At 37.8% G+C, this 27,301-nt stretch overlaps 1 pseudogene; it reads right to left on the bottom strand.

Annotated features, from left to right (window-relative positions):
- Positions 1 to 15,641, bottom strand: part of LOC131915668 (methionine aminopeptidase 1-like) — a 50,039-nt pseudogene extending 34,398 nt beyond the window's left edge.
- Positions 15,642 to 27,301: the final 11,660 nt, after the last annotated feature.

The raw sequence follows: 27,301 nt of genomic DNA, 5'->3' as shown, positions 1-27,301 counted from the left end.
AGATTTAAGACATAGATTACTTTTCATAACTTGCTTAGTTGAATCTTAAATTCTCCTTTTTACCGTTTCCAAAGCTTTTTGCATGCTCATTCAGCATCTTAGTCTTCTTGATTTCTCACTCATTTGCTTTAGTCCTCATATGTCTGTCTTCACACTTGCCACTTTCGTTTTTTTTAAAAATAGTCTCTTGTTCATTTTTTGAACTCATTTAATTTCTGATCCAACTCTCAAGTGTCAACACTAAGTTGTAGTCCTTCAGTGAAAACCTTGCAAGCATCTATTTCACAATTATATTTTCTTAATTATTCTTATAATTACATCAGTACTCTGTAGCCGTGTTGCCCTTCATTTTGTATTGGCATTCTAGACTTCTTGATTGTCAGCAAGATATATTACTTATCTGTATGAAAGTTGTTTTCAAAGAGTCATCATAAGGATGAATAGGTGTTAAAAATCAGTTTACATAATAGTTGTTCCCGTGATTTCACTACTTGAAAAAAAAAAAACTGAATTGAAACAAGTTCTCACTATGTAGCCCTTGCTGGCCTGGAACTTGCTATGTAAATAAGGATGGCCTCAAACTCACAGAGCTATGTATGCCTCTGTCTCTTGAATGCATGCTCCACCACACCTGATATACTGCTACAGTGATGTTCGTATCATATTCCACTCAATTCATACTTAAGGTTTTGAATATCGATTAGTCTTTCCAAAGTCAAGTTCACTATAACTGCAGTACAAGGTAGAGCTAGTTGACTTCCCTTACCTTTGTGGTCACAACATTAAAGACCGCATCCTGTTTCTCTTATATCTTTCTTTCATTCTTAGGGCTGGAGGGATATAGCTCTGATACTTTTACATAACATATGTGAGTCCTTGGATTCAGCTCCCAGGACTTCTGCCTCCCATAAAAATGAGCTAGAAAGGGACCGAATTTGAGACTAGAGTATGTCTACCCTCACTTGCAATTGCAATCAGTGAGTGGAACAATGAAGAGATGAACTTACATATTACTAACTTCTTTTTTGAATCTTTAGTTTGCATCCAGTTATCTTCTTTTACTGCTATACTTCAGTGATTTTATATTTCACTCATGTTAAAGACTGGCAGCTAGCTGGGAAGCTACTGGTTTTGCTGTGTGACACAGTTTCTGGAGAGATGTGAATACACATCTACTTACCCTAGATAGGGAAGTGATGGCAGATAGATAGATAGAAATGCAGATACCACCCAAATTCAACTTGGTGAACCAATGAATTATATTGGGGTTCTCTACAGGAATGTGAATGAGGGGTTATTTAGAGGACCATACAAAACACAAAGACAGCTGCATTATTAAAGCTCACTCCAACATGGGTGGCAGTTCACGAAAGCTGGATATCTGGAGTGCATTGCACGACCTGCAGGCAGCTCAACAGGTTAAAAATATTCTTTCTGGGTAGCTCAGTTAGTCTGAGCTTCTTTTTGTTAGTTCATCTTGTTTGAGAGTGTCAGCAGTTCTTGCTGCTTTTATGTTCTTGGGGAGGGAGAGGGACTAGTGAATCTGGTCAGTTTCAGGGACTTCCTGAAGCCACTGAATTGTTTACATCCTAAGATTAATGAATTTCTAACCAGGATGGAGCGTTTCACCTCCCATAATACCCAAACATCATAGGACATTGCCAAGCTTTTGGTTATTCTCCATAACCTGTTAGTAAGGCCTTGCTGAAGAAACAACTCTGTCTTGAAACATGGAACATTGAACTAGTGGCCAACTAGAAGCTTAACCTCTGAGTAGTGTTCATGAAGCTAGAAGGTGCTTTGCATATTACTGGATGAAACGAATCATCATTTATATCACCCAGATACAAACCCTGTAACCTAAAATAGCAACCTGCTTACAAGATATACTAGTGCAATAGTGGCACAAATCTTTTGGGAGTAACCAACCACTTTTTTTTCTTACTGCATTTAAGGCCTATTCTAAATAGAACCTATACCTTACACTGCTAAAGTGTCCAAGAATCTGAGACTCGATAGGACATGGACTATGGTGATATTGTGTTCCCCAAAATATTGTGCACCCTAATAAACTTGTCTGGGATCAGAGAACAGAACAGCCACTAGATACAGAGGCTAGAAAATGGCACTCACGCCTTTAATCCTAGCATTCCAGAGGCAGAAATCCTCTGGATCTCTGTGAGTTCAAGGCCACACTGGAAACAGCCAAGCATGGTGACTCACACCTTTAATCCCAGGGAGTGATGGCAGAAAGCAGAATGGTATATAAGTCGTGAAGACCAGAAACTAGAAGCTTTAAGCTGGTTAAGCTTTTAGGCTTTTGAGCAACAGTTCAGCTGAGATTCATTCTGGATGAAGACTGAGAGGCTTCCAGTCTGAGGAAACAGGATCAGTTGAGGAACTGGCGAGGTGAGGTAGCTGGGGCTTGTTCTGCTTCTCTGATTTTCCAGCATTCACCCCAATAACTGGCCTTAGGTTTGACTTAATTAATAAGACCTTTTAAGACTCCTGCTACAATGGACCCTATGGGAAACCTACTACTATGATTCTGCTAAAGGAACATAGCAATAAAATGACTCCTAATGACATATTGCTTTACCCACAGATCAGAGCATCACTTCATCATCATCAGAGAAGCTTCTTGCAGTAGATGGAAACTAGCATAGAGACTCATAACTGGACAATACAAAGAGTTGAGAGAGAGAGAGACATTGGTGCACTCAGCCACAGATGGGATGTCTTTACAAAAGCCCTCCCCTCAAGGCTTGTTTTAAGAACTAGACATTATGGATGACCCCAGCAAAGCAGATCATACAGACACAACAGGGCTGATACACATATGAATCCACACAGACTGTGACAGCATGCACAAGACCTGCATAGGTTCAAACCAGACAAAATCCCAGCATAGAGAAGGTGACGTGGACCGCTAAGTCCCACCCCCAACCAATAAACTGTTTGCAATTGATATCTGCTGGTCAAGAAAAATTTAATTTTCATCAATGGAGTGTCACTGGGTTTCCCAACCAAAATCCAAGGAGGCAGACACCAATCCCATGTGCAGTTGGTCAAGACGGAAGGAACTCTTTTGTTGTTGTTGTTGTTTTGCTTTGTTTTGGTAATTTTTTTTGTCTTACTGTTTTTTTTTTTTTTTTTTTTTTTTTTTTTTTTTTTGGTTTTTCGAGACAGGGTTTCTCTGTGTAGCTTTGCGCCTTTCCTGGAACTCACTTGGTAGCCCAGGCTGGCCTTGAACTCACAGAGATCCGCCTGCCTCTGCCTCCCAAGTGCTGGGATTAAAGGCGTGCGCCACCACCGCCCGGCATCTTACTGGTTTTTATTTTTGATTTTTTTTTTTTCATTTTTTAGAGGGAGTAGGGGCAGAACATAAATTAGGTGAGTAGAGAAGATCTGGGAGGAGTTGGGAGTGGGGAAAGAATATACTTAAAATATATTGTAAGAAAAACCCTTTTTGGAACAACAGAAATAAAGCAGGCTTCCCGAATAACTAAGTATCTTAAAAATCCATCATCTTTTCTTCAGTGACTTTAGTAGAAGAGCACAGGACAAGTTAAGTCTGGTTATAGATTTCAAAGAACTTTTCCTCTCTGAGGATCTGTCATCATTTGCATTTATCACTACATACCCTGTCCTCAGCCGGTATTCATATGACACCATGGTTCTCACAGAATGGGCCTGAGCCTAATGGTCTCTTATAACTTCTGAAGGCTGCAGATATTGTTACTCCATACAAAATTCTTGACAATTTTCAGATTAACATCAAAAGGTGAAGTTTTGAAGCAATTTCTTACAACTGTAGTAAAACAGATTTATATATAATACAAATATATTAAATATATATATTTTAATTAGATGTGAAAATTAAAGAGGATATGTCATGGTGAATAGTCTTAAATTTTTAATTTATAATCTCTTAGTTTGCAATATATTAATTTGTTTAATCCTCAAATATTTTTGTTGAACAAATTGTAGTATATAGTCATTGGACAGATGAAATAAAGCTCATTACTTCCAATTCAGTATATCCCTCTTTCTTAGAAAAAGACATACCTTTAATTTTCTCTCAAATTAAAAAAAATCTCTTACATTTATTTATTGATTTTGCACATGCATGTATTCCTCTCCCTCTCTCTCTCTCTGTCTCTCTCTCTGTCTCTCTCTCTCTCTCTCTCTCTCTCTCTCTGTGTGTGTGTGTGTGTGTGTGTGTGTGTGTGTGTGATAGTGCATATGTCAGGGTACATACAGGCATCAGTTCTTTCCTTCTGCCATGTAGGTTCTGGGGATTGAACTCAGGTCGTCAGGCTTGGCTGCATGTGCCCTAACTCACTGACTGAGCTATTTTAAGTCCTGATTGTTCTTCAAATTTTAGCTTGTTCCTAGGATGAGAAGTCATAGTTAATTTACATTAATAGTTGATGAGAATGTTTTTGGTGTTGTAACTATACTGGATCACTGAGGAATGTAAAGTGGTATGCAGATGAGTCAACCACTTTTGAATTCCTTTTCAATAAGTACCAAATGAAAATGTGATACTGGTCAACTATTAGTTAACCTAAGTGGGTAAGTCATTGATAGTTACTACACATTTGTCTGCCTGACTCTGAATGGTAGAATATGATTTCTACTAACTGGCATTAAACACTCACAAGGTTTACGTGTATACACAATGCTTGCTCAGAGACTAGTCAGTCTGAGAGAAGAATAACTGTGAATGACACCATTTTGCAGCCAAGTAAGAGGCAAAAACTGGTTGAGAAATTCCTCAGGGAACATCACAAATTAGGGACAAAATTAGAATGAAAATTCACAAACAGTGAGGTTCCAGTCTCTTGTTCAGTCACAGGATCTTTCTTTTATTCAGCCTTCAGTCATGGTTTTCTTTCATATTGAAAGACAGATTCCCTCATGAAAGTTGTTGCATGTATTGTGACGGGGGTATGAACACAGTTAGAATCCAAGTGATGCTTCTAAATGTAGCTTTTGTTGACACTGCCAAATTTAGTCAGTAAATATTTTATTCATTACTTAAGCTTATTCTTCATGCTTTTTTTTAAAAAAAAAACTGGCATTATAGTAAAGGAAGAATTTCAATAAAAATTCAACATTTTGCCACTTTTTTCTTTGAAGGCAAGTATACTTATTAAAAACAGTGTTCATTATATTCTAATTTGCCATTCTTTAAACAATGCTTTGAGATTTCAAAAAAGTAATTATAGAAGAATATTTCATTAAATAGTAATTATTGTAAAATGAGAATTCAGTGGCTGGAATTGTAAGTCTGAATACTACCTTGAAATTGAACACACAAAATGTGATGTAAATTTATAGATTGCTTTATAGTTACATAGAAAGTTATTATGTGTTTGTTAATAAATGAATATGTATGTGGAATAATGAATATGTAAATATATTCATTTATGCAATATATATGCTATCTACATATAAAGAGAGGATGAAAGAGAATGAAAGAATTTTTTCTCTATATGTATGTACATTCATAAGTGGCTCAATTGGATGGAAAGAGACCAGAGAAAATACTGAAGTTTTTACTGGAATTGATTTAGCTAATAATATTTTGTAATATTAGCTACCATTTGTTTTATATCTATTTCATACTCAGTACTTAACAAACATAAATTTTCTTCATACAGCACAGAAGGGCAGTTGAAATGGACTTACTTGGATTCACTTAGGGATTTAAGTGATTATTCAAAATCACACGGGTTGTTAACAATTGAATTTGAACCAAATTCTATTTAATTCTAAGGCCTTCCATCATCCATCAATATCTTTGATAAAAGAACAAATTAATTGAGGGGACACTAAATAAGGCTTGTTTGAAAAAGTGCTTGTCCTGCAAACACAAGGACCTGAATTCAGATCTGTAAGAGCCACATAGAAGCAGGCACAGTGGCAGGAATCTAATTTTAAGACTTGGAGGACATCAGATACAAGGAGCTCATTGGCCAGCCAGTCTAACCAAATCAGTGAAACCAGGTCCAATGAGAAGCCTTGTCTCAAAAACATTGGTGGAGTGCCACTGAGGGAAGACACCTGGCTATGAGCCTCTGGAGTCAACATACATGTGTGTGTGCACGAGGAATACACACACACACACACACACACACACACACACACACACAATGAACAAGCACACACATATGCAAAACACACACAGAATGAAAAACAAATAAATTGAAATGAACAATGAACAAGCACACACATATGCAAAACACACACAGAATGAACAACAAATAAATTGAAATGATACAAAGGTCATTTTCAAGTGGGAGAGTCATATATGATAATCTTTTCTCTTTTAGTCTTTAGTTTAAATTATTGCAAATGAAGTATAAAAGCTGCTTTTTCTGAACTTTCACAAAGTTATAGAGATGAAAATAAGCAAGTCCCCACAGAGTTGGTGAATTCCTGGAGTGATCGCTCTGAGGATGGCTTTAGCAGGTGCAAGGCATAATAACACATTATAGTGTCTAGATCTGGGTAGTTTCACAAAAGGATGGATGCAATTAAAAGCCCATAATGAGGCAAACTAGACTCTAGACTTTAGAGAAACTCAGTGACCTACTGAGCCTGTAGATTTTTTCTTATATAAATGCATGACACTATGTTTTTTTTTTTTTATATAGAAAGTTTTTCTTTTAGGTAAATTATCAGTAAAATAAGACCTAGTTTTTTATGTTGTAAATACACATTGAATGAATTACTCAGCTTTTCATGTCACATAAAAGCATTTGACTCCAACTGGGTATTATCTTTTTTTAAAAAAACTTTTTAAAATTCATTTTACGTACCAAACATAGATTCCCCCTCTCTTCCCTCCTCCCACTCCCTCTTCCGCCTCCCCTGCCCCCAGGCCCTCATCCCCTCCTTCAAAAGGGTAAGTTCTCCCATGGGGGGACAGCTAAACCTGGTACATTCAGTTGAGGCAGGACCAAGCCCCTCCCTGCAGCATCAAGGGTGAGCAATGTGTTTGACCATAGGTAATCTGATCCAGAAAAAAACATTGGTATCATCTTTAATTCCAGGATTTGGGAGGTGGAGGAAGGAAGATCATTAATTTAAGGACAGCCTGTATCACACAGCAAGAAGATATATATATATGTTTGGCATAGATATATTTTCTTCTGCGTGTGTGTGTGTGTGTGTGTGTGTGTGTTTGAGACAAAGCTTCTCTGTGAAACTAACCCTGGCTGTCCTGGAACTCACTCTGTAGGCCAGGCTGGCCTTGAACTCACAGAGATCGCCTGCTTCTGCCTCCCAAGTGCTGGGATTAAAGTTGTATACCACCACTACCTAGCTAGCTATATTTTCTTAAACCCATTTCTACGTCTGCCACTATTGGTGCTGCATCCTTTTCTTACTCTTCATCCTTTTCCCTAGGTGATTATGGATCTATATTCTACTACTTATACCATTTATATTTGAGCATATAAACACATAGTTTACATGCTTTGTGATATTATTTTAGATTTTGTGTTGTTGTTTGAGCTAGGATCTTGCTATGTTTCCCAAGCTATCCTAAAACTCCCTCCTGAGCACTGTGGTTACAGCCACCATACTTGGTTTTATTATTTTATTATTTGAAATCTTTCAGTATAATTATTTTCACTTTATCCAAAGTTGTGTACAAATAGTTCACCCATGGTTATTTGTTTTTTATTGCTAAGCATATACATTGTATATATTCACAGTAATTTCTCTGTGTACCTAGTGACCAACTTTTAGGTTAATTCTGTGGGTTGACTCCTGTGGGAAGAAAAGTCTTCTGCTGTGACTTTTCACATAGATGCTACTGTATAGACAAAGACTTTCCTTTTGGTAAACACTTAGGCATGGTATAGCTGGAGTGTATTGTGTATGCATGCTTAGCTTGTTAATAAACTACCATGTCCTGTGCAATGCTGAACTGTTTTGCATTCCCACCAATTATATGCGAAGAACACCACCAGTATTCTTCTTCTTCTTCTTCTTCTTCTTCTTCTTCTTCTTCTTCTTCTTCTTCTTCTTCTTCTTCTTCTTCTTCTTCTTCTTCTTCTTTTTTCTTTCCAAGGCAGGGTTTCTCTGTGTAGTCTTGGCCATCCTGCAATTTGCTCTGCAAATCAGGTTGGCCTCAAATTCAGAGATCCACCTGCCTCCTGTGTGCTGAGATTAAGGGTGTGTACTACCATGTCCAGCTAGCACTAGCATTCTTGTAGGTTTTTTGTGTATAGGTAAAGGTCTGTCCTTTTAACTTTAGACACCCTGGCCTACTTATCATTTAAATAATATTGGCAAGTTAAACAACATGCTTTTGAGGGGGAGGTTACTGTAAAAAATGTCAAAAGGCTTTCTCAACTTTCATTTTATGATTCATCATTACTTTATATTTGATAATGCTATTATCATTTCTGCTGAGGTATTTACAATTAAAATGACAACTCTTAAGTAAAGAAAACATTAGCTTATAGGAGATTTTATAGCTGAGTCACCCTTGATATCTTTCTTGTACAATTCTCATATATTTTGTTAATCTAGTAGTAGGTGCTTTTTTATAATACTTTTGCTGTCCTAAACACATGTTAAAAATAGCATTTTTGTATTTTTGTTTCAAAGGTTGTTGGCTGTTGTTGTGGGATATGTGTGAAGATGTATTTGCTGTGATTGGTGTAATAAAAAGCTGAATGGCCAAGAAATAGTTCGGCAAGAAGTGGTTGGGTAGGATTTCTGGAGACAGAGAAGACTCTGGTAAGAGGAAAGGCAGAGACTCCGGAAGAGATGGAGAGAGGAAACAGGAGGTACAAGATGGAAGAGAAGTAAATGCCATGTGGCAGAGTGTAGATTAAAAAAACATGGGTTAAATTAAGTTATAAGAACTAGTTGAAGCTGGGCAGTGGTGGAGCACACCTTTAATCCCAGCACTCGGGAGGCAAAGCCAGGCATATCTCTGTGAGTTTGAGGCCAGCCTGGTCTACAGAGCGAGATTCAGGACAGGCACCAAAACTACACAGAGAAACCCTGTCCCGGAAAAAAAAAATAGTTGAGACAAGCCTAAACTCAAGGCTGAGTTTTCATAATTAATAACAATTCTCCATGTCATTATTTGGGAGCTGGGTGGCAGGACAGAAAAAGAATCATTACAGGCTCCATATGTGAATCTGTCTCATTTTATGTTTAGCTTTTTGATAACACCATTTCCTTCTTTTTAAAACATAATTTCATTATTGATTCTCCAGGAATTTCACATCATGCACCCCAATTCCACTCATCTCTCAATCCCCTATATCCTCCCCTCACTCCTGTAGCACCCCAAAAAGAAAATTTAAAAAAATCAAACCAAACCAAAACAAAGCAAGCAAGCAAGCAAACAAAAACACGAATAAAAAAATTCACAAAACAAAACCAAAAAAACCCTTTCGCTTCTCCATCTTTTCTACCTTTCCAACAAACACCTCGTCATTCATCCTGGTGGCATTGGCAATGTGTCACATGGTGTATCCTTTTGTCCAATCAGCTTTACTTGCAAATGTTTATTGCAGTGAGTCATTGGTCTGGTTCAAGGCCTCTGGTTTCTGGTACACCATCATCACTGGATCCTCACCGAAAATCCTCTCAGATATCCCGTGGCCACCCTGAGTCATGGAGGTCCTGAGGGTATCATTCTACAGGACCAGTCCCTTCATGAGCTCCAACAGGTCCTAGATAGAGTAGAAGTTAGGGTGGCATGGGTGTAGGGGAGCTGGCTCTGCCTCCTGGCCTGAGGATAGTGGCCCCAGTGGCCCAGACTAACCAGCTCAGCTACCACCCAGGCCCACAGCTGGGCCTTGGGGTGGCCCAACCTATTTCTTCTGATGGTTTCTCTAGAGTCATTTGACTTTTGGATGCAGGTGATCATGTTGTCTGTAAATGACATCCTATACCTCCTTTGTTTTTCATATTATATTGAATTGAATATAAATGCTTTTTTTTTCAGAGAGAAACATTATTAAAGCTCTCTCATTAGTGTTCATTATTGATCAAGCAATCATATGACATGATATGTCCCAAATACCAGAAGTCTAGTTTTAAATGTTTATTATGAATATGAATGTGAGCAAGTAGTTGATTTAACTGAGTTCTTTTCTCATCTGAGAGTAGAGATAACAAAAGTATTTAGTGACCCACTTTACTACGATGCTGTGAAGGTCAAATTAAATAAAATATACAAAATAAGTTCTAACAGTGTTATGAATCAGGGCTTATATTATTTACTTGTTATAGAGGAGGCATGTTATGCTATTAGGTAGTATTGTTTTAAGGGAGCTGTTTATTGAACATGTTTACAAATTACCAGTAGATTGTATAAGAGCTATTTTTTTCTGTGATATACTCAGAATCTGGCAGAAGAAAATGTAGCATTAAAAATTAATATAAATAAAGAGAAAATTGTAACAGTTTCAGCAGCAAAATGTAAAAAATTTAAGAAAAATAAACCATGCTTATACTACACTTCATCTCAGCCAGAAGGTTCAGAAGTAATAAAGAATTATTTATGAACGCATAACTATGTGTTAGAATGTTGAGAAAAATACATTGCCTTAGTTGAGAAATCAGTTCACATAAAAGCCTGAAATGCAAAGTCCTGTCACTATAAATGGCCCTTAGAGCACACTGGTCACCATCACACTTGTGTTTTCATAACCTATAGAAACTTTAACAGAGACAGATAGCGTATTTGAGGTAGATTGTTTTCTATCTATCTTTTTTTTTTTAAACAGGAGAACATACAGTTACATACAGTTCTACACAGTGTATAACTGTGGACTATAGTAAGATCGGAAAACTCATCAGACTAGACATCATGAAATGGTTGTGATCTTTGAAGTAAGACTTGCATTCTGATCATTGATCATTCACTCCTCTTGATCAAAGGCAACCCAGTTATCAAAAGAAGAAAGAAAAAAAAAAGAAGAAAGAAAAACTAGGTCAAAGGTGAAAAACAAAATGAAGAACAAATTGAAAGAAAGCATCTCTCATTTCTAGCTCGTTAGTTTATCATGTACTATTTAAAAATATTCAAAATGTCTTATTATTGCAAAATGCTATGAGTTATACCAGTTTTTCATAAATATGGATCCGCAAGGAGAATTCAAAGTAACTACATTAGTGAATAACAATTTTTATTTCTCAGTCAAGTGGAAGGCGTACTTCATAATGGAAAAGCAGGATAATTCTTTCTGCACTAGTTGCACTCAGAATCAGTAAATAAGTTTATTTTCCAACTGCTGTTTCATGTTCATGAAACATGGATAAACTAGTTCAACATCAGCTTTAAGGAAAAGGAGTCTATTGAATGTGGAGTAGAGAACTGTCAGAGTCTGAGCTGTGGAGAGTGGTATGTGCTGTGGCTTCTGGGTCAGCGAGAACTACTTCCTTCTAAAGTAGGTTAAGAGATTCCTAAGTAAAGAATTAATGTAATTAGACTCTAAAATCTTGAACATCTTCAGCCTCCTATATTACTTCCTCCAAGTTATTGAAACTTTCTGCTTATTCTTCCCTTTACCTTATTCTTGCTCTGTTGACTTTTATGTCTCAACATTTTGTCCACTTTGGGTGGTGGTCAGAATTCTTATCTCTCCCTTATCACCAGCGTCTTTTGGCTGGGCACAACAAATAATGGGCTCAGATTTTAGAATAATTTCAGCTTTGTTAAGTTTCACTCTCAGTTAAATTCAACTGCAGATCAACCATCACATGTGAATATTTTAAGTCAACAACTTTTCTAATTATAATTTCTTGGACTCCTTCAGGCTGTCTGTCCCATATCTTATGGAAGATGTGCTGTCTTTTCATTATGGCTTTTAATCTTTTGACCTCTTAATATTTCTTAATGGTTCCTGTTCAATGCTCATGTTTACACCACTCTTCCTGTTTTGAAATTTTTCTAGCTATTAAACTATGAAAATAGCTTAACCATTCACAAACTGTCCTGGACACCATTGATTTGAACCATCCTATTATCTCTTCAGTTACAACTAAAAAACTAAAACAATGTTATGTTTCACTGTAATCACTTTTCTTTTGTTATCATAATTTATAAATTCTATTGTTACTTCTTTTACTCTATAGAGAATATTCTGTCAATCCAACATGCCAGAAGTGAATCCTCAGAATTCATTTAGTATCTAATTTACAACATTCTGTGACATTTAACATATAATGGTTTACAATGACGTTATTTTTATACCTGTAAGTGATCCTGCTTCTATTTTTAAAATTTAAGGAAATGTCTTAATTTTTTTTAGAAGTCCAAGTGTCTGGGCCAGTGCCTTAAACACAGAAGATGTTCAATATATATTTGTTGACTAGATGAACAAATTAATTAAAAGACACTACAAAAGACTGGGTGTTGGGAGCCAGAGGAAGGGTGCTGAGAAATATGGCTGACATAACACTATTTTGTAAGTAAAACAATTGAAGCTTAAGGAGGGCAAAGGGTTTCTTGGGGTCACATCACAAATTAGGAACAGGATTAAAAGGGAAATACAGAGGCCCTGAGGTTCCACTCGGATGCTTAGTCACTGCAGCTTCCTTTCAGCTTTCAGTCATGGCTCTCCTAGATTGAAAGGAAGATTCACTTCTGGAGAATGGTGCATTTAATGTGACAGGGAATGAGTGTCTGGACCCGTAACATTTCCATACGCTCTCAACAAGATATGCTGTGTTCAGCATCTTTGCTTTTCATTTTTTTTTCCCTCACTCCACCTTTCAGGTTAAAATACAACCCCTCATTTCAATTTAGTCTCACAACCATGAGGATGTTTGGAGATTAGTGATGCAAGACACATACTATTCTGCAAGTGCCACAAAACAAAGGTGTTACATAAACACAAAACCTGATTTTCTCTGCCACTAGCAACAGGACGAGGCTCTGACACATAGTTCACAGGCTGTGGAGCCTCTGTCTAGCAAATGATGTACACTCCTGCTTGCCGTTTATACGGATTAAAGTGGGAAAGATTTCTCTTGGGGTATTTGGACCGTTTATTCCATTTTTCTTTTGGGAGGTGTTAGAGAGGGGGGCTTTGAAGTGATATTAATTTTAGATTAAAATCAGCATGGGTAGCTGAACAAGAAAATTTGTATAAAGGGTTAAAAAATTAAAATATAAAATTGTGCTCCTGCTTTTTTTTGTGGCATGGAATTGTTTTCTGAAAGAAAATATTGGATTTGGCTGGAAATGGTAGAATGAAGAAAGATAATGAGAGCTTGTGGGAGAAGTCTTTGCATCAATACAGAAATGAAGGGATTCAGAGCTCAGTATGTGAAACACTTTAAATCATTCGTAGTTTTAATCTTTACACAGTATAGACCTTTACACATCATATTAACATTCTTATTACAAGGCATTCCATTCAGAAACACTACAGATTTTATTTTCTTTTTATTTTTTTCAAGACAGGGTTTCTCTATTTAGCCCTGGCTGTCCTGGAACTCACTCTGTAGACCAGGCTTGCCTTGAACTCACAGAGATCTGCTTGCCTCTGCCCCCCAAGTGCTGGGATTAAAGTTGTGCACCACCACCGCCAAGCACACTACAGTTTTATAAAAACTTTATAAAACATAGTTATCAAGAAGTCTACACCAGATTTAGACACTTTACTAAATCATTAGAAAAAGTCAGGTAAACATTATCATTATTCCTTTAAAGCAATGTTTGAGGGAAGTATGTTTCAATGGTATCAAATTATATTACAAGAAAGTCATCAGATACCCAGTTATCAAGATAGTCTTATGACAACTTTACGATCTCCACTGCATATGCTCCTATTTGGACAACTGCTGAGAAGCACATAATCTGGGCACTAGGATCACTTTTTGATGATGCTCTCAGCTATGTAGAGGTAAGGTGCATTTACATTACACCAAGGACAACAGCGTCTTCACTGCACATTTACAGGATTCAACAAGTTCCTTTTTAACTACTGTTAGTGCACTAAATGTTATAAACTTTCATGCCACTCATGACTGTGCTCACATCTGGAGACCTTTTGGAACTCTTTCCCCATCATCTGTCACAGGAAACTGCAACTTTTTACTCTGGAAAGGTACCCGTAGAATAAAAGAGGGAAGGAAAGGGGGTTTTGTCCCTCATATTTCTGACCAAATAGAGATCTAAAATAGCACTGTATTATGAAGTTATTCTCGGTAGCAGCTAGCCACCACCTGAAGCATAGCTATTTTTACCACACACCAGATCTTAAATAGTCTGATAACCTCTTCCCAAAGGGATTCTTAGCATTCATTCACTGATACACAGTCTATACTGGAGAGAAGTTTCTCAGAATGAGCACTTCTCTACACACATACAAGGGTAAATTATTAGCATGGGGGTGGGAGGAGGCCAGTTCCCAGCTGGGAATTATATCACACAAATTACTGATCCCTTTATGACAGCAGACAACCTATCAAAGCAGAATAAACTCAAACCAAAGGTCACACAATGTTCAGTAATTACATATGCAGAATTTAAAATGTATGCATATGCATTTTCACACATATTTCTATGTAACAAAAGGCCTGGATCAACATGTGTTGCTAAGGTTTCAAGATTTTTCATCTTCAATGTTCTTCTGGATGGCATCTGGCCCTTGATCAAAGGTTTGTAGCAGTGATAAAAAGATATCAGAAGCAGTTTTATTTAAAAGTGCTCAAGGAGCAAATAATAAAACACAGGTACAGAGAACTGAGGGTGCGAGGCTGGGGATCGAAAAGAATTGAGTAACATTGCTTTTACTTTTCTTAGCTTTTTTAGAACCAAAAAAAAAAAAAAAAGAAAAGAAAACAGAAACAACCCCCCAACCCCAACCCCAAACCAAAAACAAACAAACAAACAAACAAACAAACAAACAAAACCTCTTGAAGACACACACCATATGTTGTAGTCTTTTCATAGCCACAGTCAAAACAAAACAAATGATTAAAAGAGCCCTTTCTTTTTGTACTTTCAATAAAAAGCACAGTACAGCAAGAAGGTATTGAGATGTGGCATCTTGGGAGAAATGAAAACTGAGACATGGAATGAGGCCTCCAACAGCTGAGCTTCTGGGTGAGGTCTATCCATGACCAGCAGGGTGTGCTCAAACTGAGCAGATAGCTTTCAGTCTCCTGTCCCCAGAGTCCAACCTTCTGTCCAGTTTCATTCTGCCATCCACCTTCACAAATCACTGGCTCAATTGTAACCATGTGGCACAACTTCATCACAGAAACTCCTTTACTTCTGGAAGTGTACGGTGTGTTGAGGGCTGTGTGGAAAAGCTCATAGATTCCATGCCCACATAGCTTTGAACCACTGAAAATCTATTCCATTGGGCATGTTTCTGAACAATGTTCCCCAGCTCTCTTTAGGAACATCACCAGTTTTCATTGCACTGATAGCTTGTATAAGGTATTTAGATGTAGCCTGAACTAGTTTCTGTGTTCCTTCATCCACATCTCCAACAAAAGGTTCCCATTCAGGTCACTGTGATAACCATTTTTTATAGTGATGTCCAGATGTCCACATTAACAATATTGATTACTTGCAAAGGATATCTGTCTGGAATCCCATGGCAAATGACTTTGTGCACTGAGGTACAACATGATTTTGGGAAATATTATAAACAGCACAATTGATGTCTTAGGCAGTTATTTATGCCTGGTACCATTAACTGGATGTGGTGGTTTGAATAGGAATGGCCCCGACAGACTCACATATTTGAATACTTGAGCACTAGGGAATAGCAGTACTTGATAGGGATTAGGAGGTGTGACCTTGTTAGAATAGGTTTGGCTTTGTTGGAGGAAGTGTGTCATTGGTAGGCTTTGGGATTTCAAATGCCCAAACTAAGTCTATCTAGTTGCTCTCTCTTTCTGCTTCCTTCTGATCCAGATGTAGAATTCTAAACTGCCTCTCTAGCACCATGTCTGCCTGCATGCTACCATGCTTCCCACCATGATGATAATGGATTACAAACCTCCGAAACTATAAGCCAGTCCCAATTAAATGTTGTTGTTTTTTGTTTTTGGTTTCTTTAGTGAGAGTTGCTATGGTTGCCAGGCGATGGTGGTACATGTCTTTAATCCCAGCACTTGACAAGCAGAGTCAGGCAGATCTCTGTGAGCTTGAGGCCAGCCTGGTCTACAAAGAGAGTTCCATGACAGCTAGGACTATTACCCAGAGAAACTCTGTCTTGAAAAAAAAAAGTTGCTGTGGTCATGGTGTCTCTTCACAACAACAGAACATTGACTAAGACGCTGGGCCAAGAACTCATGGCTGGGTAGGTCATAGGCATTAGTGGAGAGCCTACTGCTAAGATTTTGTTAAATGGGAGCAGCATTAAACTGCCTGATAAGTACTTATCTTTATACCCATAGACTAATGCAGCACTCAATCCTCATTATGTCATCTTTTTTGCAGTAGATGGTGATGAATACAGAGACCCACAATGGTCAACATGCTGAGATTTACAGACCGGAGAATATTCATTTCCAAATGGAATGTCTATATTGCTCCTTCCCTCCTTCAAGGCTGAGAGGTCATAATAGAAACCAGGACAGAAAGACTGTCAGAGCCAGAGCTAATGAATGAACATAGTGAAACTGTTTTCTGGACATGATAGGGCTGTTGCACAGTGATTGTAATTATGTGTGAAAAACCTGTGTAAGCTCAAGCTAGCTAAAATGCCAGAATGAGGAAGAAGGATCTCAGGAAGCTCCATCTTTCCTGAGGTGCTATTGGCAGTTGGTGGCCATTGGGTAAGGGAGTTAGTTTTCTTTAGGGATGTGGCTCCTGAGAAGCTATCCATGATCTAGTTGGTGTTCCCTACACTCATGTGCATGTAAGCACTACCAAGTGGACTAAGTGGGTTTAAAAAGAAAGCACATGAAGTTGGAAGTGAAAATTGGAGATGGTGGCAATTGGGAAGGAATTGGAGGGGAAGATTGAAGGATGGATTTGGTGAAAACACACTATACGCAATACATTAAAATTTCAAACAATAAAAAGGTGAATAGCATTTATTTATTTATATTATTTGAGACAAAGTTGCACTCTGTCACTCTGGAATGTAGGTGGAAATTTCCATCCCACCAGCAGCTCCCAAATAAACACATTGAGGCTTATATTAATTACAAATGCTTGGTCAATAGCTCAGGCTTGTTACTAACTATCTCTTACATTTAAATTAACTTGTATTTCTTATCTACACTCTGTCATGTATCTTGGTACCTTTTCTCAGTACAGCATGCTCATTTTGCTTCTACCTGCATCTGCTGGTGATGCCTCTGACTCCATCCTTCTTCATCCCAGCATCCTTAGTTTGGTTGTCCTGCCTATACTTCCTTCCTGGCTCTCAGCCATTCAGTTCTTTATTAACCAATGAGAGTAATACATATTCACAGTATACAGAAGGATTACTACACAGCACTGAGACTCTATGTAGGTTGTCCTGGAACTGATAGAAATGTGTCTGCCTTTGTCTCTCAAATGCTAGGATTAAATTTGTGCACCACTATGCCCAGATAGAAAATATTATATTTTGAAATAATTTTATATCTAGTTATGAAATGCTTTGAGTTGTTTAACATCTCTCAAGTCTGAAAGAAATGTGATCCTATGGTTTATGAATTAGATCATAACATTTAGTCATGGGAGAGACTTGGCTGATAATTTTTTGTTGTTGGATGTTTGGTTTTGGAATCAGGGTAATCCTGGCTTTATAAAAAAGTTTGGAAATGTTTCTCCCTTTTCTTTTTTATTGGATGATTTGAGGAATATTGATGTTAGTTCTTTGAAGATCTGGAAGAATCTATGCCGAATTCATCTGGACCTGGATGAACTTATTTTTAGTTGAGAGATTTTAAAAATTACTACCTTTATCTCATTGGTTGTTATAGGTTGGTTTAAATTATTTATTTCGTCTTGATTTTAGTTTGGTAGGCCATACACATCAAGTAATTGATCCATTTCTTTTAGATTTTTCACTTTAGCATAGTTTTTTTAAAGTGTGTCTGTATGATTTTCTGAATTTACTCAGTATCTATTATAATGTTTCTTTTCATCTATGGTCTTATTGATTTGAAACTTGAAACTCTTTCTTTTGATTAATTTCTGTGTAAATCTAGTTAATCTTTTCAAAGAACCAATTCTTGCTTTCATTGATTCTTTGTATTGTATTTTTCTTCCTGGTTTATTAATTTCAGCATTGAATTTTATTGTCTCTTCCATGTACTAATTTTGTGTGTTGTTGTTTTTGATGAAGGTGCTTAACATTATAGAGTCCTCTCTTGCTACTGCCTTCATCACATTCTTTATATAAATATGTTGTGTCTTCATTTTAATTTAATTCTCAGAATTTTTAAATTCCTTTCTTACTTTTTCCCTTGACACATATTTTATTCAGTAATGTGTTGTTTAGCTTTCATGATTTGGTACACTTTCTGCCATTTCTGTTGCAGTTTATATGTAGTTTTATTCTTTTGTCATCAGAAAACGTGCAGATATGCTATTTTCCTAAATTTGTTGAGGCTTATTTTGTGTCTTGATATATGGTCGATTTGGGAGAAAGTTCCATGGGCTGCTGAAAAGAAAGTATATTTTTAGTGCTTGGGTGGGATTTTCTGTAGCTATCTATTAGATTCATTTGATTTATAACATTATTTAGCTCCCAGGTTTCTGTTTGGTTTTTGTCTGGATGATGTTTCTATTGATGAAACTGGAGTATTGCAGCCACCCTCCACCACTGTGTCAGGGTCAATCTTAAGTAAATCTTAGGTTTAGATTCTTGGAGGGAATCAAGACAATTAATATTTAGAATTATTATTGAATAATGTTTATTTATTAATTCCATTTATTTTGTTGTTGTGGTGGTAGTGGTGGTATTGTTTGTTTTATGAAACTGCCTGTCCCTATAGTTGGAGCATAAATGTTTAGAATTGTAAAAATTCTCTTGGGGGATTTTTCCTTTAATGAGTATAAAATGTCTCTCCCTCCACTGCCTGTCTTCTGATTATTTTGGTTTGAAATCTATTTTGTAAGGTATTTAAAATACCTATACTTGCTTAGTTCTTTGTTCCATTTGCTTAGAATACCTTTTTTCTTTCTTCTTTCTTTTTTTTTTCTTCAAGACAGGGTTTCTCTGTGTATCCCTGGCTGTCCTGGAACTCACTCTGTAGACCAGGCTCTGAACTCAGAGATGCTCTTGCCTCTGCCTCCTGAGTGCTCAAATTAAAGGCATATACCACTACCACCTGGTAGAATATCTTTTCTTATCCTTTTACACTTAGGTGGTATATATCATTTATGGTGACTTGTTTCTTGGAGGCAGAGAAAGATGGATTCTATACAATTTCATCAATTGTGACTTTTTCTTGGATGGAATCAAGACAATTAATATTTAGAATTATTATTGAATAATGTTTATTTATTAATTCCATTTATTTTGTTGTTGTGGTGGTGGCATTGTTTTATTCGACCTTTTTTGACTAACTGTTCTGGGATTATTTATTTATTTTATTAATTTTTTTCATTTTACATATTATCCACAGTTCCCCCTCCTTTCCCTTCTCCCTCTCCCCTCTACCTCTCCCCCATCCCACACCCCCATCCACTCCTCAGAGGGAGTAAGGCCTCCCTTGGGTAGTCAACAAAGTCTGGCATACCAAATTGAGGCAGAGTTTAGCCCCTCCCCACTGCATCAAGGCTGAACAAGGTATCTCACCCTAGGGAATGGGCTAGCTTTTTGTTCTGAGATTATTTATTCCTTGTTTCCTCTTGGGTTTAATCTTTCCTTCAGCTTGAAGCATTCTTTCAAGTGTGCTCTGTAGAGGTGGTTCAGAAGACCATTAAATTCCTTAAATCTGTTTTCATCATGAAACTTTTTTCCATTTTCCTTTGATTATGACTGATAGTTTTCCTGGGTACAGTAGTCTGAGCTGGCATCTGTGGTCTTTCAGAACCTGTAGAACATCAATCCAGGGTCTCCTGGCTTTCAAGTCTCCAATATAAAGTTGGGTGTTTTTCTAATAGGCCTGCCTTTCTATTTGACTTGGCCTCTTGCAGCTTCAATATCCTTTCTTTGTTCTTTACATTAGTGTTTTGACTGTTATGTGACATGGGGATTGTATTTTCTGGGCCTGTATGTATTTCTCTTGTACTTTAATAGGCATGTCTTTCTTTAGATTTGGGAAATTTTCTTCTGTGATTTTGTTAAAAATATTTTCATTGCCCTTCACTTGGATTTCTTCTTCTTCTACACATATTATTCATCTGTTTGATCTTTTCATTGTGTCCCAGATTTCCTAGATGCTTTGTTCCTTTTTTTTAATGATTTAACATTTTCTTTGACTGATTCATTTCTTCTACCTTGTCTTTGGGACCTGTTATTTTCTCTTCCACTTTGTCCAACCTGTTGGTGAGCCATTCCTTTGAGCTCTTTAATTTCCCGAGTTTTTCAAGTTGAGTTTTATTTGTTTGGTTTTTCTTTAGACTTTTTCAAAAATTAAATTCTGTTTTCATATCTTGAGTTGTTTTCATTTTTCATCCAACTGTATTTTCATGGTCTTCATTCATGCATTTATTCATATCTCCCTTTATCTCTTTGAATATATTTATAATTGCTATTTTGAAGTTCTTGTCTTGTGTATCAGCTAATTTTCTTATCTCATGGAGTATTGTGGTGGGGATGCTAGTTTCTTCTTTTATTTTTTATTAAGAATTTTTTATTCATTTTTCATACCAATCACATGATACCTCTCATCTCTCCTCCAGTTCCCATGCCAGCTTTATCACTCCATGCCCCTCTCCATCCTCTCCTCTAAAAAGGTAAGGCCTCCTATTGGAGTCAGCAAAGCCTGGTATATTAAGTTAAGGCAGGTCCAAGTCCTTCCCCCTGCATCAAGGCTGTGCAAGGTATCCCACCATAGGCTCCAAAAAGCCAGTTCCTGTACCAGGAATAAACCCTATTTCAACTGCCAGGGGCCCCTTAAACAGGCCAAGCTATATAACTGTCTTATTTATGTAGAGGGCCTGTTCCAGTCCCATGCAGGCTCCATAGCTGTTGGTCTGAAGTTCATGAATTCCCACTAACTTGGTTCAGTTCTATCTGTAATTTTCCCCATCATAATCTTGATGCCCCTTGCTCAGAGAATCCCTCTTTCCTCTCTTCTTCTGGACTTCTGGATCTTGCCCTGGTGCTTGGCTCTGGATCTCTGCATTTGCTTCTATCAGTTACTAGATGAAGGCTCTATGATGACAGTTAGGGTATTCACCAATCTGATTACTGGGGTAGACCAGCTCAGGTACCCTCTCCACTATTGCTAGTAGTCTAAGCTGGGGTCATCCTTGTGGATTCCTGGGAACTTCCCTAGCACCAGGTTTCCTCTTATCCCTATGATGTCTCCCTCTATCAAGATATCTCTATCATTGCTCTTCTACTCCATCCCTGTACCAGCTCAACCATCCCATTCCCATATATTCTTATCCCCTACCCTCTATTGTCCTCCTCTGACCACCAGTTTACTCAGGAGATCTCATCTATTTCCTCTTCCCATGGAGATCCATGCATCCTTCTTAGGGTCCTCCTTGTTACCTAGCTTCTCTGGAGCTGTAGCTATAGTAATAAAAACGGCTTGGTATTGGCTTAAAAACTAACATGTAGACCAATGGAATCAAATTGAAGACCCTGAAATTAATTCACACAACTATGAACACCTGATTTTTGACAAAGAAGCCAAAGCTGTACAATGGAAAGAAGAAAACATCTTCAACAAATAGTGCTGGCATAACTGGATGTCAACATGTAGAAGATTGCAAATAGATCCATATCAATTGCCATGCACAAAACTCAAGTCCAAGTGGATCAAAGACTTCAACATAAATCCAGTTACACTGAACCCGATAGAAGAGAAAGTAGGAAGTAGCCTTGAACACATTGGCACAGGAGACCACTTCTTAAATATAACACCAGTAGCACAGACACTGAGAGCAACAATTAATAAATGGGACCCCTTAAAACTGAGAAGCTTCTGTAAGGCAAGTAAATTAGTAAATAAGATAAAACAACAGTCTACAGAATGGAAAGATCTTCACCAACCCCACATTTGACAGAGGGCTAGTCTCCAAAATATATAAAGAACTCAAGAAACTAGCAAAATATCAAACAATCCAATTAAAAAATGGGTTACAGAGCTAAATAGAGAATTCCCAACAGAAGAACCTCAAATGGCCAAAAGACATTGCTCAACATCCTTAGTCATCAGGGAAATGCAAATTAAAATGACTGAGCTACCATTTACACCTGTCAGAATGGCTAAGACCAAAACCACTGAAGAAAGCTTATGTTGGAGAGGATGTAGAGCAAGGGGAACACTCCTTCACTGTTGGTGGGAATGCAAACTTGTGCAGCCACTTTGGAAATTAGTATGGCAATTTCTCAGAAAATTGAGAATCAATCTGTCAAGACTCAGCTATATCACTCTTGGGCATATACTCAAGGAATACTCAATCATACCAAAAGGACACTTGCTCAGCTATATTCCTAGCAGCATTATTCATGATAGCCAGAACCTGGAAACAACCTAGATGCCCCTTAACTGAAGAATGGTTAAAGAAAATGTGGTACATTTACACAATGGAGTACTATTCAGCAGTACAAAACAATGACATCATGAGGTTTGCAGGCAAATAGATGGAACTAGAAAATATCATCCTGAGTGAGGTAACCCAGACTCAGAAAGACAAACATGATATGTACTCACTCCTAAGTGGATACTAGATGTAAAGCAAATGATAACTAGACTACAATCCACAGCTCCTAGGATGCTAGTTTCTAGAGGAGATATATGGTCAGTTTTTTTCATGTTTTATTGCTATTGTTTTTTATTTGTTTGTCTTTGTTTCATGATGTGACAAAGTATCTAAATTTAGGACATTTACTGTGCTTCTTGGTATGAATATCTGGTCTTACATTTGTTGAGTAGATGCTTGAATCTTTGCTGTGAACTCAACTTGTCAAACCAGCTGATGGATGCTTGGCTTTCAGCCATGGGACTTCTCTGGGCTTCTGGCTTTAGACTCCAAGTGGTCCTATGTCGGGGTGGTGGGTGGGGTTCTGATAGCTGAGCAGATAAGGGAGTGTACTGTCTCTGAGTGTTTCTATACAGGGTTCCAGAATAGGACCCATGTGGTCTTCTGATCCAGCAGTAGGAGGGTGGTTATGAGTTGGGTAAGATGGTGGTGTGGTTCTGGGAGTTTCTTCCTAGAGTTCTGGTTTTGATTCCTTACAGTCCTAGGTCAACTTATTGAGTGGGCTGTCTATAGGCAGGTAGGTGGACAGGGATAAGACTGCTTCTGGTGGTCTTTAAACTAAATTTTTATTTTTATTTTTTTTATTTTTTTGTCTGACTCCATTTGTTCTTAGAGCCCAGCACTGATTGTGATTGTTGACAGTATGAAAAGTTGTTAAACTGAATTTGGACATTTCTACCTTATGTTCTGGTTCAGACTCCAGATTTGAACTCCAAGTGATTTCAGATTGACATAGTGGATGGGGCTTTATTTTGTTTTTAAATTATATATATATATATATATATATATATATATATATATATATATGCACATACACATAGAAATCCAACCACCTAAGTCTGTATAGTGTTGCTTGTATGTACATGATTTCAAGGCTGACCACACACATACACACACACACACACATACGTGTGTGTGTGTGTGTGTGTGTGTGTGTGTGCATGTGCACGTGTGTGTATGGGAATGCATACTTGGGTGCAGGTACCCACAGAGGCCACAACAGGGTGTCACATCACTGAAGCTGGAGTTATAGGCTTACAAAGTCTACCCTAGGTGAGTGCTGGGAACCAACCCAGCTCAGGTCTTCTGGAAGAGCAATATATTATTTAACCACTGAGCTGTTTCCCTAGCCCACCAATATGCAATCTTTCAAATGAGATATTTCTTCTTATACTTATTAGTGATAATGTTCATAGAGACAATACTATTGATAATGTAACATTCTATATCACATTATATAATCTTCTTAGTGTAGCCACAGTGCAGAAAATTTTCTCATATAATGTAGATGAAATTCTTTTTTTCTTTCATTTTTCTTTATTAAGAAATTTTCTACTCACTCCACATACTATCCACAGATCCCCCCTCCTCCCTCCTCCCACTCCCAGTCCTCTTTCCCAAGCCATCCTGCATCTCCACATCACCAAAATTGAGGTCTCTCATGGGGAGTCAGCAGAGCCCAGCACACTGAGCCTAGGCAGGTTCAAGCCCCTTCCCACTTCACTAAGGCTGTGCAAGGTGTCACACAACAGGCACTGGGTTCCAGAAGCCTGCCCATAGACCAGGGACAGATCTCAATCCCCCTGCCTGGGTGCCCCCCAAACAGTTCGAGCCAAACAACCATCTTTCATATCCAGAGGGCCTAGTCCAGTCCCATGGGGGCTCCACAGCCACCAGTCCACAGTTCATGGGCTTCCACTAGTGTGGCTGGTCATCTCTGCACGTGTAGATGAAATTCTAAACAGTCTTAGTAAATAAGAAACACAGAGCCAAATACAGAGGTAAATAGCCAAAGAGATCAGAGAGTCACGACTACCTTATCTTACCACCTCACCGCTGTTGCTTCCCCAGAGAGTGTTTCTTCCTGACTGACTTGTGTTTTTATTGCCTTTCTGTTCTGCCTTCTCATTGGCTCTAAACCCAACCACATGACTTCCTCATCACTGCCTGTCTATACAGACCTCCAGGTTTCTCTGGTTGGTACTGGGATTAAAGGCTTGTCTCACTACGCTTGACTGTGCCCTTGACCACACAGAGACTGCCTGCCATGTGATTGGATTAAGGGAGTGGGCTACCACTGCCTGACTGCTGTTCCTGGCTCTCTATGACCTCTGATCTCCAGGCAAACTTTATTTATTAACATACAAATAAAATCACATTTCAGCACAAATAAAATATCACCATAATGTATAGCTTACAGAAAACTTGAATCATTCAAGGAAACTCCCTGCAAACACTGTGTTTAAGTACATTTTATTCCTGTAAATGGCTGCTAGAAGGATCAATAATGATGTTTATTTACATGGGAGTTCCTTCAAAATTCAATTGACACATAGTAGCTATACATATTAGTAGGATATACTATAATTATACACATATATGCCATTTGCAACTTGATAATTACTCTTGGAAGCTGAAGGTTGTGCAGTAACATAACGTGCGGAGACCCTGCTGCTGCCTCCTGTTCTTCAGCACCATCTCTTTAAGTCTCAGGTCTCTCATCTTTTTATGTTCCATTCCTGCAGGGCATCCTCATACTCCCATCTACACTTGATGTTCTTCATCTCTGTGACTTTGTATACAACCATTCTGTACTTGGGCCCTCTGCCCTTTATTTTTTTACTATTTAATAAACTTCATTATCAATGTTCAAATGAAAGTTTTCCTGATCTAGGAAGCCTTCCTTGGCATTTTCAACATTGAAACTCATTTTTCCTGGTACATCTTCAATGTTCAATAAATAATTTTTGGAAGAATCCTTGACTGATTGTCTCTGGAGATTTCTACATGTGTTCCTAGGGAGAAAAAAAACTTTATAAAGCAAAGTATTGGGGGCCACAGTGCTGTAATGGTTATGGACTATGATGAAAACTTTTGACTATTGGGTTAGGCAAAATTATTCCAGAAAGATATTATAGGAGCTGGATAAATAGCTCAGTAATTAAGAACATTGGCTGCTTTTCCAAAGGACCTGGATTTGCTTACCAACACCCATATGGTGGTTTACAACTGTCTATAACTCCAGTTCCAGGGAATTCAAAACCCTCTTCTGGCCTCTGTGAACACAAGGCACACAAGTGGTGGAGAACACCATGCCCCCCCCCCCCCCACAGACAAAACACCCAAAAGCATAACATAAAAATGAAAAAAATAAAAATGATACTGTAAGTAAATCGAAGACATTGAAGTAAATATAACAGAAACAGAAGCTTGCACTTACTTCAGTGAGGCATTCAGAAATTGGGAATTTGATTTCATTTAATATATTTTTAAAATAGAACAGTTTCTGTCATTTGTTTAGTCAAACATATATTTACTTTTGAAAAGTTGTAAGAAAACAAGAGTGGGTATAGCCCATATTTTGTCTCTGAGGATTACTGTCTGGTCAAAGGTAGATAATTTTATGGCATGAAGACAGTCTCACAGGGATGAAAATACTTGACTAAGGAGAATGTAACATAATAAATGAAGAAAAATATTCAGAGAGAAATAGATGGCATTAGTCATGTCTGAAAACTGACCTGGAGTGAAGAAGGATGGGGAGGGTGGTAAGGCAAGAGTTCTCAGGAGGCATCAGGCTAAGGGAGTTGTTTATTTCCCTAGAAAGGACTCCATGGATGGATGAGAAGAGCACAGTGGCAAACTACGTTGACAGGGGCTACAGTGGTGTTAGCGGAAGGGTTATACCTCTATTTCTTATAACCTTAGGACGCTGGCCTGAACTCAGTCTTGGTTTCCACATCTGTAAGGTGAGAATGGAATAAGGAACTGTAAAATATAAAGTCCTAAAGCGGACACAAAGGGAAGAATAGACAAGACACTATTTCCTTCCTTAAAAACTATGACCACTTTTCAGCATGCTTTTCTATCCTATCAACACTCTGGAATGCTGAACAGGGTGTCCAATTCTAGGTGGGATGTCTCCAGTGCACCCAATCCCAGAAGAGATGGCTGAGGGAGACTGCAGTGAGCTCTCTGCCCAACGTTGCCTATCTTCTCTGTATTTGTAGCTTGAGGCTTTATCCTTTTATCTTCATAATGATGGTTTTATGTTTAATTTAACTGTAAATCACATTAACAGAGTTGTGACTGGTATGTCAGAAGGCTTAAAAACCAAGCTAATGTCACTCTCAGAGCTAAAGAGTTCATAAGGTCTGACATGTTTGTCAAGATGATCCAGTCAAGTATGGAGACATTGGGAAGATAGTACAGGAGGTTATTTAAATTTCCTCAGGATCTGAAGGGTGGAAACTGATATAGCACAGAACCTTTGCTCTGTATTAGTTAAGATTAGGATTTATGGCTGTTTAAAATGACATTAGCCAAGGCAAAAATATCTCTACAAAGCAATTAAATAAATATTGTGCTTATGTTATTTTCTAAGGAATTTGTTTACATGAGAATATGTCATAATTTAGGAAGCATCAGTGGAATGCTGTGTTTCCCTCACATTACACAAAT

This window comes from Peromyscus eremicus, chromosome 7 (genome assembly GCF_949786415.1).
Source record: "Peromyscus eremicus chromosome 7, PerEre_H2_v1, whole genome shotgun sequence".
NCBI lineage: Eukaryota > Metazoa > Chordata > Mammalia > Rodentia > Cricetidae > Peromyscus > Peromyscus eremicus.
This window is presented reverse-complemented; position numbering and strand designations above follow the sequence as displayed.